This window comes from Loxodonta africana, chromosome 4 (genome assembly GCF_030014295.1).
Source record: "Loxodonta africana isolate mLoxAfr1 chromosome 4, mLoxAfr1.hap2, whole genome shotgun sequence".
NCBI lineage: Eukaryota > Metazoa > Chordata > Mammalia > Proboscidea > Elephantidae > Loxodonta > Loxodonta africana.
The window spans coordinates 37,977,589-37,995,143 of NC_087345.1; the positions used below are offsets into that span (position 1 = coordinate 37,977,589).

General features: G+C 44.3%; 1 protein-coding gene across 2 annotated transcripts in view; it reads right to left on the reverse strand.

Annotated features, from left to right (window-relative positions):
* Nucleotides 1-3,156: 3,156 nt before the first annotated feature.
* The window catches only part of CRADD (CASP2 and RIPK1 domain containing adaptor with death domain), a 310,952-nt gene continuing 296,553 nt past the window's right edge, over nucleotides 3,157-17,555 (reverse strand). For both annotated transcript variants that reach the window (XR_010321722.1, XM_064283733.1), the window contains one exon: nucleotides 3,157-16,827. The gene's annotated coding sequence lies outside the window, so the exon portion shown is untranslated. The remainder of the gene's footprint in view (nucleotides 16,828-17,555) is intronic.

Below are 17,555 nucleotides of genomic sequence, written 5' to 3' on the forward strand. Positions count from 1 at the left end.
GTCTGCTTCTTTATGTGGTTTGATATGGACTGCTGTCTCCAAGCCATCACTGGGAAACTAGTTTTTCCAGAAAATCCACTAAAAAAAATTCAGTCAGATCCCTATCAGAGTTCTCCCTCTGGCTCAGGCTATTTGGATGTTAATGGAGCCTCCTGGGGAGGGTGGGGGAGGGATCAGAGAGCTAGGAGAGTAGCACCTCCAAATATAGCCAGAGTTGCTTGACTTGTTTGGAATGACTATTATATCTGAGATTTCCGCGGGGCACGTCGCCTATGTGTACTGGCTGTGTGGAGATTGCCCCCGGGGGGTCTGGCCTGCTTGAGTCACAGTCAAATCCTCCGCTGTCAGCCCCACCCCCAAGGTTAAGGCTTTCCTACTGGGACGGTGCACTCCCTACTCCAAAATCAGTTGCTGCCTCCCGGGGACTCCCCGTCCCGCCAGCCGCGTCGCGCGCTGCCCCTGAAAACCAGCTGGTCCCCCCCCCGTCAGCTCAGGAGAGCGGAGCAGCTCCCCACGTCTGCGCCGCGACTGTGCCTCCCGGCTGGGACGCCGCTCTCCCCGCTCCAAGACCAGCCACTGCCTCCCGGGGACTTCTCCCACCGGCTGTGCCGCCACGCCGCCTGCGCGAACTGGCTGGGACCCCCCTGGGGTCAATTCAGGGGGCAGTAGCTGCTCTCCGCGCTCACGCCACGCCCGCGCCTGCCAAAATCCCGGCGGGATGGCTCCCTGGCTGGTACGCTGCTCTCCCCGCTCCAAGACCAGTCACTGCCTCCCAGGGACTTCTCCCACCAGCGGCGCCGCCACGCCGCCTGTGCAAACCGGCTGGGCCCCTCCCGGAATGAGTTCGGGGGCTAGGGCTGGGCCCCTTGTCTGTGCCATCTGCCCCCCTGGGCTCTGCCCCAAATCAGGCTCCGAAGGTCACCTGACTGGTACGCTGGCTCCAGGCTCTGAAAACAATCGCTGCCTCCCCGTATTTGTTCGTTCCCCATCTCTAAATCTGTGTTTGTTGTTCAGAGTTCATAGATTGTTATGTATGTGATCGATTCACTTGTTTTTCTGAGTCTTTGTTGCAAGAGGGATCCGTGGTAGCATCCACCTAGTCCACCATCTTGGCCCCGCCTCCAACAACATTTTTTAATGAAATGGAGAAACAAATCGCCAACTTCATATGGAAAGGAAAGAGGCGCTGGATAAGTAAAGCATTACTGAAAAAGAAGAACAAAGTGGGAGGTCTTACTTTACATGATTTTAGAACCTATTATACTGCCACAGTAGTCAAAACAGCCTGGTACTGGTACAACGACAGATACATAGACCAATGAAACAAAATTGAGAATCCAGACATAAATCCATCCACATATGGGCAGTTGTTATTTGACAAAGGCCCCAAAACAGTTAAATAGGGAAAAGACAGTCTTTTTAACAAATGGTGCTGGCATAACTGGATATCCATCTGCAAAAAAAATGAAACAAGACCCATACCTCACACCATGCACAAAAACGAGCTCAAAATGGATCGAAGACCTAAATATAGTCTAAAACAATAAAGATCAAGATAAAAAAAAATGGACAACATTAGGAGCCCTAATACATGGCATAAACAGTATACGAAACATTACTAACAATGCAGAAGGAAAACTAGATAACTGGGAGCTCCTAAAAATCAAACACATATGCTCATCCAACGACTTCACTGAAGAGTAGAAAGATTACCTATAGACTGAGAAAAAGTTTTCAGCTATGACTTTTCTGATCAGCGCCTGATCTCTAAAATCTATATGATACTGCAAAACCTCAACAATAAAAAGACAACCCAATTAAAAAACGGGCAAAAGATATGAACATATACTTCACTAAAGAAGACATTCAGGTAGCTCACAGATACATGAGGAAATGCTCATGGTCATTAGCCATTAAAAAAAAAAAATTTTTTTTTTTTTTTAGAGAAATGCAAATCAAAACTACAATGAGATTCCAGCTCACTCCAACAAGGCTGACATTAATCCAAAAAACACCAAATAATAAATGTTGGAGAGGCAGTGGAGAGATTGGAACACTTATACACTGCTGATGGGAATGTAAAATGGTACAACCACTTTGGAAATCGACTTGGCGCTTCCTTAAAAAGCTACAACTAGAACTACCATATGCAATACCACTCCTTGGAATATATCCTAGAGAGATAACAGCCTTCACATGAACAGATATATGCCCACCCATATTCAGTGCAGCACTGTTTACAACAGCAAAGAGATGGAAGCAACCAAGGTGCCCCTCAATGGATGAACGGATACAAAAATTATGGTATATTCACACAATGGATCGATAAAGAACAGTGATGAATCTGTGAAACATTTCATAACATGGAGCAATCTGGAAGGCATTATGCTGAGTGAAATTAGTTGCAAAAGGACAAATATTGTATAAGACCACTATTATAAGAACTTGAGAAATAGTTTAAACAGGGAAGAAAATATTCTTCGATGGTTATGAGAGGAGGAGGGAGGTAGGCAGTGAGAGGGGTTTTCACTAATTAGATGGTAGATAAGAATATTTTAGGTGAAGGGAAAGACAAACAATACAGGGGAGGTCAGCACAACTGGACTGAACTAAAAGCAAAGTTTCCTGAATAAACTGAACGCTTCGAAGGCCAGCGTAGCAGGGGCGGGGGTTTGGGGACCATGGTTTCTGGGGACATCTAAGTCAATTGGCATAATAAAATCTATTAAGAAAACATTCTGCATCCCACTTTGGAGAGCGGTGTCTGGGGTCTTAAATGCTAACAAGCGGCCCTCTAAGATGCATCAATTAAACCCACCTGGACCAAAGGATATTGAAGAATACCAAGGACACGAGGTAATTAAGAGCCCAAGAGACAGAAAGTGCCACATAAACCAGAGACTACATCAGCCTGACACCAGAAGAACTAGATGCTGCCTGGTTACAACTGACGACTGCCCTGACAGGGAACACAACAGAGAACCCCAGAAAGAGCAGGAGAGCAGTGGGATGCAGACCCCAAATTCTCATAAAAAGACCAGACTTAATGGTCTGACTGAGACTAGAAGGATCCCAGGGGTCATGGCCCCCAGACCTTCTGTTGGCCCAGGATAGGAACCATTCCCAAAGCCAACTCTTCAGACAGGGATTGGACTGGACAATGGGATGTAGAGGGATGCTGGTGAGGAGGGAGCTTCTTGGATCAGGTGGACACTTGAGACTATGTCAGCATGTCCTGTCTGCAGGGGAGATACAAGGATAGAGGGGGTTAGAAGCTGGTGAAATGGACTCAAAAAGAGAGTGGAGGGAGGGAGCGGGCTGTCTCATTAGGGGGAGAGGAATTGGGAGTATGTAGAAAGGTGAGTATAAGTTTTTGTGTGAGAGACTGAATCGATTTGTAAACTTTTGCTTAAAGCACAATAAAAATTTAAAAAAAAAAAAAAAAGGAAGTATCTACATGGGATCAAATTCAACAGCAACTCGAAAGACTAGGTAGGAACCTTAGAGGGCAGTGAGTGTATGTGAATGAGGAAGGAACAACTCAGAAAAGGAGGGTGAGAATGGTTGCACAACTTGAAGAATGTAATCAATGTCACTAAATCGAACCTACAGAAACTGTCGAGTTGGTGTATGTTTTGCTGTGTATTCTCAACAACAACAAAATAAAATTTAGAAAAAAAAAAACAATCCTCAGGGAATTCATCCCCACATTTAGGAACCATGTTCTCTTCCATCATCACCACTGACAACAGCAGCAATCACTGCTCAGTCTGCTCTGACTCCGGCATTGGAAAGCAGGTGAAGCTGGGGCACTTTTCATCTGCACATGCAGGTGGCTTTTCTGACACAACAGGAAAGTAAACAGACATTCCTCATGCCTGGTCTTGCCTCGCCTTCCCCCATTCCCTCCTAATCCTCAAACCCCCTCCGCCATCCACCCTCCAAAGCAAGTGGCCAAGTGTAATGGACTGAGATGTGTCCCCTAGAAGATAAATTCAAGTCCTAACTCCTGCACCAATGAACGTGACCTTATTTGGGGAAATAGGGGTTTTCTTTGCAGATGTTATCAGTTAAACTAGTGAAGTTATGCCAGAATAGGCTGGGTCGCTATGAGTCGGAATCGACTCGACGGCACTGGATAGGCTGGGTCCTATTTCTAATCCCTTTTGAGTGTTGTTGTTAGGTGCCATTGACTTGGGTCTGACTTACAGTGACCCTATGTATAACAGAACGAAACAACGTCCGGTCCTGCACCATCCTCACAATCGTTGCTATGCTTGAGCCCATCATTACAACCATTGGGTCATTCCATCTCATTGAAGGACTTCCTCTCTTTTGCTGACCTTCTACTTTACCAAGCATGACGTCCTTCTCCAGGGACTGGTCCCTCCTGATAACATGTCCAAAATATGCCCTTGCTTCTAAGGAGCATTCTGGCTGTACTTCTTCCAAGACAGACTTGTTCGTTCTTCTGGCAGGACATTCACCAACACCATAAATCAAAGGCATCAATTCTTCTTCAGTCTTCCTTATTCATTGTCCAGCTTTCACATGCATATGAGGTGCTTGAAAACCATGGCTTGCATCAGGCACACCTTAGTCATCAAAGTGACTTCTTTACTTTTTAACACTTTAAAGAGGTCTTTTGCAGCGTATTTGCCCGAAGCAATATGTCGCTGGATTTCTTAACTGCTGTTTCCATGGGCATCAATTGTGGATCCAAGAAAAATGAAATCCTTAACAACTTCAATCTTTTCTCCATTTATCATGATGTTGTTTCTTGGTCCAGTTGTGAGGATTTTTGTTTTCTTTATGTTTATGTAGCATTTATAAAAGAGGAGAGACACACCCAAGAGTCTATCTGTAAGTGAGGATCCATCTGCAAGCCAAAGAATGCCAAGAAAATACCAAGAAATGCCCTGGTCAATCTGGAGCTAGAGGGGACAAAGAAAGATCTTCCCCTAGAAGTGACAAAGAGAGCATAGCCCTGCCAATGCCCTGAATTCAGACTTTTAGCCCCCAGAACTGTGAAAAAAAAATAAGTTTCTACTATTTCAAGCCACCCTTTTTGTGGTATTTTGTTATGGCAGCCCTAGGAGACTAAGACATCAAGATTTCAGTGAGACTGAACATAATGGAGAGGGAAGGCCCCTGAACCTTTAATAGTTATATAACCTTCCTGAGAAACAGGTCCTCAACCATATGAAGTCATTGTGAGCACCTTGTAGGGTGCTGGCTCAGGTTATGCATATAAAGTGCTCAGCACAGGCTGGAACACTGTAGCCTTTCTATGGGGTCAGCTAGCATCATTGCTTTGTTTTCCCAGATACTTTCAGCATGTGTTGGGTGTTCACCTAGTATTTGTTGCGTGTGTTACTTCTTTCATCTTGGATTTGGGGTGAGCTGGGGCAGCCAGGAAGTCCCTGGGTGGTATAACGGGTTAAAGTGCTCAGCTGCTAACCAAAAGGTTGAAGGTTCCAGTCCACCCAGACACCTCAGAAGAAGGATCTGGTGATAGATATACTTCCAAAAAATCAGTCATTGAAAACCTTATGGAGTACAAGTCTACTTTGACACGCATGGGGTCACCATAAGACAAAATCGACTTGAGGGAAACTGGTTTTGGTTTGGAAACCCTGGTGGTGTAGTGGTTAAGAACTATGGCTGCTAACCAAAAGGTCAGCAGTTCAAATCCACCAGGCGCTCCTTGGAAACCCTATCGGGCAGTTCTACTCTGTCCTGTAGGGTCACTATGAGTCGGAATCAACTCAACAGCAATGGGTTTGGTTTGGTTTGGTTTTGGTTTAGGGCAGTAGAGGAAGAAGATGCAGAATAACATCATTGTGGAAAAGGGAAGATGTGGGGAGGCAGACACAGACTTCAACTGCTACACTCTTCTGCCTCAGACAACCTGGGATTACAAAGCTCACTTATTTTACTAAAGTATAATCATATGTTACAGTGGACTGAGTATGCGCCAGGCATTGAACTAGGCACTCTATGGAGGTTATTTAATCATCAAGTAGGTACTATTATTATCCCTACTTCACAGATGAGAAAACTGAGGCCCAGAGAGTTTAAGTAACTTGCCAACTCACCAGTCACCAAGTGGTAGAGTCAGCGTTCAGACCCAGAAAACCTACATGATGGGCCCAAGTGCTTCTGGTGACAATGTCATAAAAATCACATATGCATGTGACTAAGAAGTTAAAAAGTATTTCTATAATAAGGAGATCTGGAAAAGGGTGTGGTTAGAGGATATGATACTATTTTTCTTTCACTTAAAAAATTTCCACTTCTTCAGCAGCATCACAGATTGAATTATGTCCCCCCCAAATATATGTGTATCGACTTGGTTAGGCCATAATTCCCAGTATTGTGTGGTTGTCACCCATTTTGTGATTGTAATTTTATGCTAAAGAGCATTAGGGTGGGATTGTAACACCAGCCTTACTCAGGTCACCTTCCTGATCCAAGGTAAAGAGAGTTTCCCTGGGGTGTGGCCTGCACCACTTTTTATTTTAAGAGAGAGAAACAGAAGCAAGAAGAGAGTTGAGGACTTCATACCACCAAGAAAGCAGCACCAGGAGCAGAGGGCATCCTTTGGACCCAGGGTTCCTGTGCCTGAGAAGCTCTTTGACCATGGGAAGATTGAAGACAAGGACCTTCCTCCAGAGCTGACAAAGAGAGAAAGTCTTCTCCTGAATTTGGACTTGTAACCTACTAGACTGTGAGAGAATAAATTTCTGTTTGTTAAAGCCATCCACTTGTGATATTTCTGTTATAGCAGTACTAGATGACTAAGACAAGTAGTGTCTATAAAATTCATTATTTTTTATTTAAATTATTCTAAAAAGAGACTTTGAGCATGGGGGGCACTTCTTTCTTAAACCTTAAGAGAAAAGACCGTATACTGCCTCTCAGGTACAGCTGAATAAATACTTGCCCTCACCTGGGAATTCAAGACCAAACGTCAGCCCACCCCCGGGTCACTCCATCTGTCTCCAACAATAATAGACTGTCAACACACGAAGGTTTTTTCTCTTCATTTTTTTTTATCTTCTTTTTCTTTTCTTCCTTTCTTCTTCTTCTCTTTCTCTTTTGTCTATGACATCTTTTTTAATTTTATTTTAATTTTGGTGAAAATATACATAGCAGAACATATACCATTCATCCAATTTCTACATGTACAATTCAATAACACTGGTTACATTCATCACATTGTGTCACCATTCTTGCTGTCACTACCCATTTTGTTTCACCACCATTGACTTAGACTCACTACCCCTAAACTTCTCATCTGTGCTTTAGAGTTACTGTTGACTATTTGATCTCATATAGATAATTCTTTAAGAGAGCACAAGTGTCATGCTGAACATTTGTGATGGTTAAGATTGTGTGTCAACTTGGCTGAGCCATGATTCTCAGTGTTTTGGCAGTTGTATAAGGTTGTAATCATTTCCCTGCTGAAATTTGATATGTGATCACTCCCATGATGAAATCTGCTGAGTGATACCTGTGGGGGTGGGGCCTGTGGCGGCTCACCACCCCCTCAGCCTTCATCTCTCTGCCTCCCGCCTCCTACTTCCTTCCTGGTTACCTTGCAAAGGTTGTTGGGCTGTTCTGCATCCAGCAGCTGTCTCATGTCTGACCTCTGGTTCTTAGGACTTGAGCTAGCAGCTCTTAGGATCCACCAATCTTCATGGCCTGTGAGCAAGAGTCCTGCTCCCTGACCTGCCTATCTTGGGTTCATGAGCCCCTGCAGCTAAGTGACTCAGGGGAAGCCTTGTGGTCTTGCTTGGTGTCCTTAGGGATTCTTAAACCTTCACAACCTATGAGCAGGATCCCAGCTCTCCAATCTGCTCATCTTGGGTTCACCAGCTTCTGCAGCTCCGTGAATTGGGAAAGGACTCTGACTTGATCCAAAGACTTGGAACATTCCAACTCCTACAATCACGTGAGCTGTTTACTTAATATAAATCTCCCTACATATATTTATACGCATTACTGGTTTTGCTTCTATAGAGAACCCAGCCTAAGACAACATTCTTTACTAGTTTAGGTAAACAGTTGTTTAGATTAAAAATGACTTCAGGGGATAATTTCAGCTCATGGTTTGGAGATTTTCTCAGGGTGATAGATTTGGGGGTTCTTCCAGTCTCAACAGATCCAGTGTCTTATGCTGGGTTCTCCAGAGAAGCAAAACCAGTAAAGCATATAAGCATATAAATATATAGAGAGATTTATATCAAGGAAATGGCTCACATGGCTGTAGAGGCTGGAACGTCCCAAGTCCATGGATCAGCATAGAGGCTTCTCCTGATTCACATAACTGCAGGGGCTGGCAAACCCAAGATTGGCAGATTAGAGAACAGGGCTCTTGCTCACTGTGAAGACTGATGAATCCCAAGATTGGCTGGTAAGACCACAGGTAACTGCTAGCTCAAGTCCCAAGAACCGGAGATCAGATGAACAGGAGCCAGCTGCAGGCTCCAGAGCAGGTAAAAGCCAGAATGTCCACTTATATTTGGATGCAATTGACATGCCCAAGGAAACTCCCTTTCAACTGACTGGCTACTCACAGCAGACTCCATCACAGGCATGATCACATATCAGATCTCACAGGGAAGTGATCACAACATTGTATGACTGCCAAAACACTGACAATCATGAACCAGCCAAGTTGACAACCAATCTTAACCATCACAATCCAGTAAATCTGGATTCTATAAGAATATGAAATTCTGTTCCACATTTTCCCCCTTTTGATCAAGGCCTCTATTTGCTTTTAAAGGAACTCATGTAAGTGAGTCTGTATCAACTTATCCCTGATATATATGTTGCATCCTTGATATATGTTATAAGCTCTGGGTCCCCTCAAGTTCCAAGGGGCAGGATAGGTGTCTAGGTTGTGAAGAGTTCTGGGAAGAATCACAGAGGGTTGGGCTGTTTTGTTTGTTTTCCTGAGATGTAGAACACTTTACTCTCAAAGCAGCAAGGAAACCCTAACCTCACCATACTCACCCTTCCAAGCCAATTTCCAAGTTGTTCTTCTAGGAAATTAGTAAAGTCTCTTCAAAGGATGGTAATAAAATCCCTCCCTCTGTAAATCATCTAACTTTCTGGGTCCCATTGAAAGAACCATCTTTTTCATAAATAATTTCTCAGTTTTTTTCCCCTTAAACCTTGGGCAGATTTTGATCTTCTCTAAGCAATTCATATGACATGCATAATATTAGAAGTAAATTAGAAAAAAAAAAACTAAATTAGGAGAATTTCTGTTTGGGGTGCTGAAAAAGTTTTAGAAAGAGGTAATGGTGAAGGCTGCACAATTTTGTAAATTGTAATTAATGCCACTGAATTGTACACTTAAAAGTGGTTAAAATGGCAAATTTCATGTTACATATATTTTATCAAAATAAAAACAAACACAAGAAAAGAAGTAAATTAGATATCCTTAATACTCTCTCAACCATGACCCAAACCTGTCTTTCCAGCTTCATAGAGATTCCACTGACTTTCTCTGCCTCACCATGTCTACACCAGACTGGCCATGAAACCTACTGGTTACACAGCTTCTGAAAATGATGGGCCTGGACACTTTGTGTCACGTGACTCTGCTATTCTAGGTCACAATTGCTAGGCTGAACCAAAGGCATTAAATATGGGCCAGACCTGAGGAAACTGAGGTGGCCTGGCCTTAGAACTCAGCCCAGTTGGGGAGCTTCATATTGGATAGTAAATATCCAGTCCAATCGAATACTGTCTTTGTAATCTTGGCTGCTATGTGAAGGGTTGGCGGTTTGAACTCACTCAGCAGTTTCTCTGGAGAAAGATGTGGCAATTTGCTCTCGTAAAGGTTACAGCCTAAAAAACCCTATAGGGCAGTTCTACTCTGTCACAGGGGGCTGCTATGAATCAGAATCGACTCAACAGCACCGAATAACAACAATCTTGACTGGAGGACAGCGGTGGTTCAGTGGGAAACCCAGGTTTGACTTCCAGTTAATGCGTCTCAATCATTCGTCTGTCAGTGGAGGCTTGCATGTTGCTATGATGCCAAACAGTTTTCAGCAGAGCTTCCAGACTGAGACTAGGAAGAAAGGCCTGGTGATCTACTTCCAAAAAATCAGCCAATGAAAGCCCTATGGATCACAATGGTCGATCACATTGTATGTAGGGTTGCCATGAGTCAGGGGGCTGACTCAGTGGCAGCTAACAACAATCTTGGATAGAAGACACAGAGACTATAACCCCAGAAACCAAGGCAAAAATCGATAAACTTGGAGGAAAGAGAAGCTGAGACAGAGGTAGTCTTGAATAGGGCAGAATTCAGAGGAGACCAGATTCTGGTAATTGGAGTTGCTGTGGTTTCCTGGAGTGGTTTCCTGGATGGTTTCCAGTTCTCAGGAGGCCTGAATGTGTGGCTGCTGAGATGGTTTTCTTCGTTACATCACTGCACATGTGTGTATCTCTATCATAAACCCCCATCTCTTGAGATATACTGATGTATCGTTTTTTTTTCAAATGGGTAGAGTTCAATACAATTTCCAAAAATGAACTCATAACCTTCTCTCTCAAACCTACTACTTTGATATCACCATCCCTACTACACCAATTCTTGGATTTCTCCCAACCCCAGCTCCAGTCTGTCAATCCACTTGTCAGGTCTTGTCAATTCTCTCTCCACAGTTGTTGTGTGCCCTTGAGTCGATTTCAACCCACAGTGGCCCCATGTGACAGAGTAGAAATGCCCCATAGGGTTTACTGGGCTGTAATCTTTATGGGAGCGGATTGCTATGTCTCTCTCCAGCAGAGCTTCTGAGTGGGTTTGAACTGCCAACCTTTCTGGTTAGGTGCTGAGTGCTTAGTTGTTGTGCCACCACAGCTTCAATATACCAAGGCTGGTAAATAATCCTCTCATAGTGCTATTCTCTCACCTTGCACCCTTAGCAGACATCACTCTTCCCACTACACTCTTTCCCACTTACCTGAGCCAGGCTAAAAGTAACAATAGCTCCATTCTATGATTGCTTATTATATATCAGGTGCTGTGCTAAACATGTTGCATGCCTTATATAATGCTCATAAAACCTCTGTGAAGTAGGTACTATTGCTACAAAATAATAGTAACAATAAAAAAATTAATTATTATAGTAATAATCGTGCTAACATTTACTGAACAAGTATATGTGCCAGGCACTGGAATCCAGCACTTCACAAGGATTACTTCATCCAATCCTCCAACGACTTCCTGAGACAGCTAAAATTATTATCCCTATTTACAAATAAGGAAACCGAGGCCCAGAGAACCTAATCAACTTGTTTAAGAACAGCAAGTGGGAGAGCTGATATTCAAACCCAGACACACTGACTCCATGGTCTGTACTGGTGGTCTCAGCGCTGCCCCACGCAGAGCTCTTCCTCTTTCCCGCAGCCACCACCGCGGCTGCCACCACTGCATCAACTGCTGCCGCCGCTGAGGTCACCACCACCAGTCTGAGCCCAGGTCCCAGCCCTGGCTTCCCCCTTGAAGCCCCACGGTGCCCTGCACAGGCCCAAGCAAGCGCCGCAGCCAAGCCAACAGCTGAGCGTTACCTGTTTCTGGGCCTTTGGGCGTCAGCCTGCGCATGTGCACACAGCCGCCAGGCACAGCGCCTTGGCTCAGCGCATGCTCCGTTGCCCGTCTGACTTCACGCATGAAACACAAATGCAAAGATAAAATTATTAAGAATTTCAAGACAGTGACTGCAGAGAATTAAGCCAAACACAGGGTCCCTTCTGAGAGTGGGGTCCTGTGTGACTGCACAGGTCGCACACCCAGGAAGCCAGTCCTAATCCTGGACTAGGTGACTTACCTGACTTTGCCCGAGGAGCATGGTGTATTATACTCTAACACTGTATTTTCCTAAATTATTTAATATCTAGACCCCACTAGACATTTTCCCCACTAGACCAGGGGTCAGCAAACTATAGCCCATGGGCCAATCTCACCTGCTGCCTGTTTTTGTAAATAAAGTTTTATTGGGATCCATCCACACCTATTTGTTTACATATTGTCTATGTATACTTTCACACTACAATGGCAGAGCTGAGCAGTTGCAGCAAGGACTGCTTGGCCCACAAAGTCTAAAATATTTGCTGTCTGGCCCTCAATAGAAAAAGTCTGTTGATGTCTGCATTAGATCGTAAGATCCCTGAAGGCAGGAATCATGTCTGTCTAGCTCCCTTTTGTGTTCCCAGGGCCTAGAATAGCGCCTGGCACATAAAAAATACTCAGTCAACATTTGTTGAAAGAAAGGATAAAGGAAAGAATGTTTAAAGAGGTTAACCTTTTTTTAAAATAGCTTGTTTTATCTTTAAAAAATCATGTAAGTTTTACATTTGACTCTCTTTTCATATAAAAATGATGTTTAATATTACTTACCACAGAAATGAACAGTGTTTGTCTTGTGGCTTGGCATACCCTCTGGCATACTGTCACCTACCTCAGTCTAGAGAAGGCCAGGCATCGAATATTCTTATGTATCATTCATCATTCAATAAATATTTATTGAGCAAAGCATGGAGCTAGGCATTACGATGAGAATGACAATTCACACTGGTATCTTACTCTATAGACCTATTGAGCCTATAGACCAAAGAAGAAAAGACCCACAGATACACACGCACAAACACACACACACACACACAAAAATATATAACTATATGGTAAAAAAAAAAAAAGTCTTGAGAACAGAAGGAAATTTCTAGATTAAGAGCTATGGACTTTCAGAGCCAGGACAGATTCCTCTTGGCTGTGGGAACAGGAGAGGCCTCTCTACAGTCATTCTGCTGTTTGGTCTCAGATCCAATCCCCACCCTTCTGCTTTGCTCTTGCACCACAAGGGGCTGACTCCTACAAACTCCATTTCCGTGGCTGCCCTGCCAACTGGCTCCAGCTAGATTCCAACAGCGGGAGGTCACAGAGAAAGATTGGAGGGCTGAAGGAAGGGAGGAGCCAGGGTATTTCCCCCCTTTTTGTTTATTCTCTGGCCCTCAGTTTTCTCGCCTGCCAAATGAAAAAGGCAATAGTACCCATTTCACAGGGGTTTTATGAGAATTAAATAAGATAAGCATGCACATGCTTAGCACAGTACCAGAAACTTCATAGGCTAGGTACTATTTTTATCCCCGTTGTAAAGACGGTGGAATGGATGCACAGAAAGATTAAGTAACTTACCCAAGGTCACAGAGTTAATAAGTAATGGAGCCAGGATTTAAACCCTGCAGTGTAACTGGAGGGCCAGGAATAAATCCTGAATTAGGAAGAGGACCAAACCTCAGTTCCACCACTCACTAGTCAGTTGACTTTGAGAAAACAACTTCTAAGAGCCATGTTTGTTCCATCTCTTAAATTAGGGTAATAGTAGTAAGAACAATAATGATATCTACAACATGAGATAAGGAGCCCTGGTGGTGCAGTGTTTAGAGTGTTTGGACTGCTAACCAAAAGGTTGGCAGTTCAAAACCACCAGCAGCTCTACAGGAAAAAAATGTGGCAGTCTGCTTCTGTAGAGATTTATAGCCTTGGAAACCCTATGGGGTCACTATGAGTTGGAATTGACTTGATGGAAATGGGTTACAACGTGAGATGGTTGTTGAGGACCAATTGGGATAATGTTCATAAAGTACCTCCTGTGTGCCCATCCCAGAGTAGATGCTCAATAAATGTATTATTGCCATGGCAATGTCCTAAGTGGACACACCTGAACATCCCCAGGGATCTGGAATAGGGTCAAAACAAGGATATTTGATATGTCTGTTTTGCTCCCCACTACAGTTTATGGGAAATCCACTATTACACACTTAATAGTGTAGCCCAGATAACCAAACACAGCCCCCCTTGTAGTTTCTCAGAATACACATGATGGTGGGCTCCTAGGCTCTCCTCCCTACCACCACGGGCTGGTTCCTCCTTTTGATGCCCCATTCCCTGGAAGCTAACCAGGGTTTCTTCTCTTTGAGGTTGAGACCAGCCTGACCTTCCATCTGTGGGTCAGAGAATGAGGGTATTAATAATTTAGGAAATTTCTGTTGTCTGTACACCTGCCCTGCAATGACCCTTGCTTCTCGCCACATTGACCTAGAACCAAAAGAAGCTCCTGGAAGTTTTTCTAAACTATCATCAATAAGAAAAAAAAAGTTTCATGGGATCATTGTGACCTAAACCAAAAAACCTGTTGCCATCGAGTTGATTCAGACTCATAGCAACCCTATAGGGCTCGGTAGAACTGCCCCATAGAGTTTCCAAAGAGCACCTGGTGGATTCAAGCTGTTAACCTTTTGGTCAGCAGCCGTAGCACTTAACCACTATGTCACCAGGGTTTCCCATTGCAACCTACTTCAGTTTATTGTTTATATTCCAATTCTTTGAAAATCTGAAATCCATGAATGACAGCAATGAGTGTGTGTATTCCGGGAGGATCCTTAGGCTCAGGGGCTGGATAAGACCTTAGGCTTTATTTCAGCCTGACCCGGTGCCAATTTTGACCTTGATCCTGACACTATGGGCAGAAATTTATTTCTCCCTAGCGGTCACTGTGGGTTTCACCAGACAGAACGAAGCAGCAGCAGCAGATCTGGCAACAGTGGTTAGCCAACTAAACATTGTTTCCCAGGGAAATGACTTCAGGCCTTTAGAAATTTTCCTATTTTCATCTCACCCGCTCAGTACTTCCTGTTTCTCTCTCATTTGGATCTTCTTTTTCTCCTTTATTATGTCTATTTCCCTTCCTTTGGATCTTCCTCTTTCTTCTCTTCTTCATTGCTACTCTCCTCTCCCTTTTCCTTTTTCCTCCATTGACTGGCCACAAGAAGCAAAGAAAGTATGGCCTTTCATGTGTACTCAGTAAAGATTGACATTCCTGTTAAAACTAATAATTTTAGATCAATTTATCCCCCAAATAGAATTGTCAGATTTAAGAAATAAAATCACACGATGCCCAGTTAAACTTAAATTTCAGATAAATAGTGAATAATATTTGGAACGTACTTATACTAAAAGAAAAAAAAAGTTGTTTACCTAAAATTCAAATTGAACTTGGCCTCCTGTATTGTATCTGGCAGCTCTACCCGCAACTAACTGTAGCTCAGTGGGAGTCAGTTGTTCTGGGCAATATAAAGATGCCCCATACATGTGTAACGATAAACTTTGCCAAAATTTCCCTTTCCCTAAATACCCCAAACAGCAAAGAGTTTTCAGTCCCTTGCTTTGACATGATGCCTAAGCCCCAAGGAGCTTTTCTTGGAAGACAGCTGGGTTTTTTAGGGCCTCCCCAAGCCGTCCACCACGGTGCCGCCCCAGGGGTTAGAGGAAGCTGTATCTCAGGGGCCTAGAGGCTTCCAAGGTGGACACATTCCAACAGCAACGTCAGGCCTCTGTGAGGGAAAAGGTTAATTCTGCTGATTGGAGGGAAGGAGGGTGAATTACAAAATTTATCTTTCAATAACACACCTTTGCCTTATATCTGCTCTATACTCAGAGTGACTGGGGGCAGTGACTGGGGAAAGGTAATACTCCTCATTCCTGATGTTCCTTTGGGTCTGTTTGGGAGTGAAGCTTACAGGAGAAGGAGTGATTGCAAACACTCCCCAGATCACACTGAGGCTGGTCACCGCTGATAGTTAATACGTTGCTTGAAGCCCCAGTTGCTGTCCTGGTCCTGGCTGTCGGAGGCTGCACCAACACAGCAAGCCTGGGAGGGTGACAGGGGTCAGCAGGGACTAGGGCCTTCTGACAGGCGTGGCCATCTCCCCTCCACACTGAGAACATATTAAAAGGACTCTAGGAGCTGCCTGGGTTCAGGAGCCCAAGAAGAACAGCTCTGCTTCCCCAAAGCACTGACAGGGCCTTGTAGCCTAGCACTGCCATTTCCAAGTGCTGTGGTCCAGGCCGGGCTTTCTGCTCTCCCTGCTGGAGGCCTGCCATCCTTATTGAGTGTACTTCCAAGAAAGCAGTTGACAAGCTTGGCAGTGCGATTCCTGGAAATGTTCAATAGGCCATCTCCTGGCAGGGCCTGCTGCTGACGAATGGGTCGGAAGGACAGACCGCCTGCTCAGCTCCATCTCAGCCCAGGCCTATTCCCAGGTGCCTCAGAGCAACAGCCGTCCCCAAATACCACCAGTGGTCATCTGGCGGGGCTGCAGCCCTCTGTGGAACATGCTTCCTCCTTGGTAGGGTGGCTGCCAGGGACTTGCTGCTAAATGAAGATAGGCACCCTGTAACTATAAATTATAAAACACACCAGCTCTGGCTGGTGCACTGCGTGTCCCGCAGTAAACTCCGGAGGGGACACTTGGCCCCTGCCAAAGGGCATTCTAGACAACGGCTTTAACTCTTGTGGCAGCAGCAACATGAGAGAGGCCAAGCCTGTTGCTAGTCAGAGGAGCTCCTGGCAACTCCTGGAGGTTGGAATTTCCCTGTGATACTGAGCACAGTGTGGACCAGGGCTTCTCAACCTCAGCACTATTGACATTTTGGGCTGGATGCTTCTTTGTTTGGGCTGTCCTGTGCATTGTAGGATGTTTAGCAGCATCCCTGGCCTCCACCCATTAGATGCCAGTGGACTCCCATCCCAGTTGTGACAACCAAAAATGACTCCAGACATTACCAAGTGTCCCCAGGGGGCAAATCATCCTTGGTTGAGAATCACTGGTATAAAGGAAAGAGATGGGAGTCTGGAGTGACGCAGAGAGGGGAAAACCAGAAACTCAGAGTCTGATATCAGTTGGGCTGTGTGACGTCAGGCAAGTCATGAAATCCTTCAGACCCCAGATTCTTCACCTCTAAAATGGGAAGAAAAAGAAGGTCAAGTCAAAGAAGTTCTAGAAATTGGTTGAGATAATACATGTGATGTGCTCTGAAAGGTATTAAATGAAACCAGTTGTCGTGGAGTCAATTTCTACTCATGCGATCCCATGTGTGTCAGAGTAGAAATGTGCTTCGTTAGATTTTCAATGGCTAATTTTTTTTCAGAAATAGATCACCAGGCCTTTCTTCCAAGGTGCCTCTGGTTGGACTCAAACCTTCAGCCTTCCTGTTAGCAGCTGAGGATGTTAACCATTTGCAAAAGCACTGTGTAAAATAGCATAGCAACAAGTTCTATAATGCTGGAAGCCTTCTCTACCTCAAAGGGCATTGTGCCCTTTGAAATGAAAAGCTAACTCAGTATTTATAAAATCCCCCCAGACTCTTAAATTAAAACAAACACATGCTTTAGAAAGCTTTTCTCCTTTTCTCTTTCCTTCTGAATTCAAACAAGAATAAGTATGCTACAGCGGCCCGAGGTTAATGAACACTAGTTACCCTGTCTCCTTCAAAGGGGCATTGTATGTATATATATTTTTTATCAACACCCTAGGAATTGCATTCATCCAATGAGAGAACAGAAAATGGTGGCGGGTGAGCCACTATTTTTTCCACAAAACTAGTATCTTTTCCTTTAAAATGAGTAAAAACCAAACCCAAAAAACCCTACTAAGTGAAACATTACAGCCCTATAGGGATACTGTTG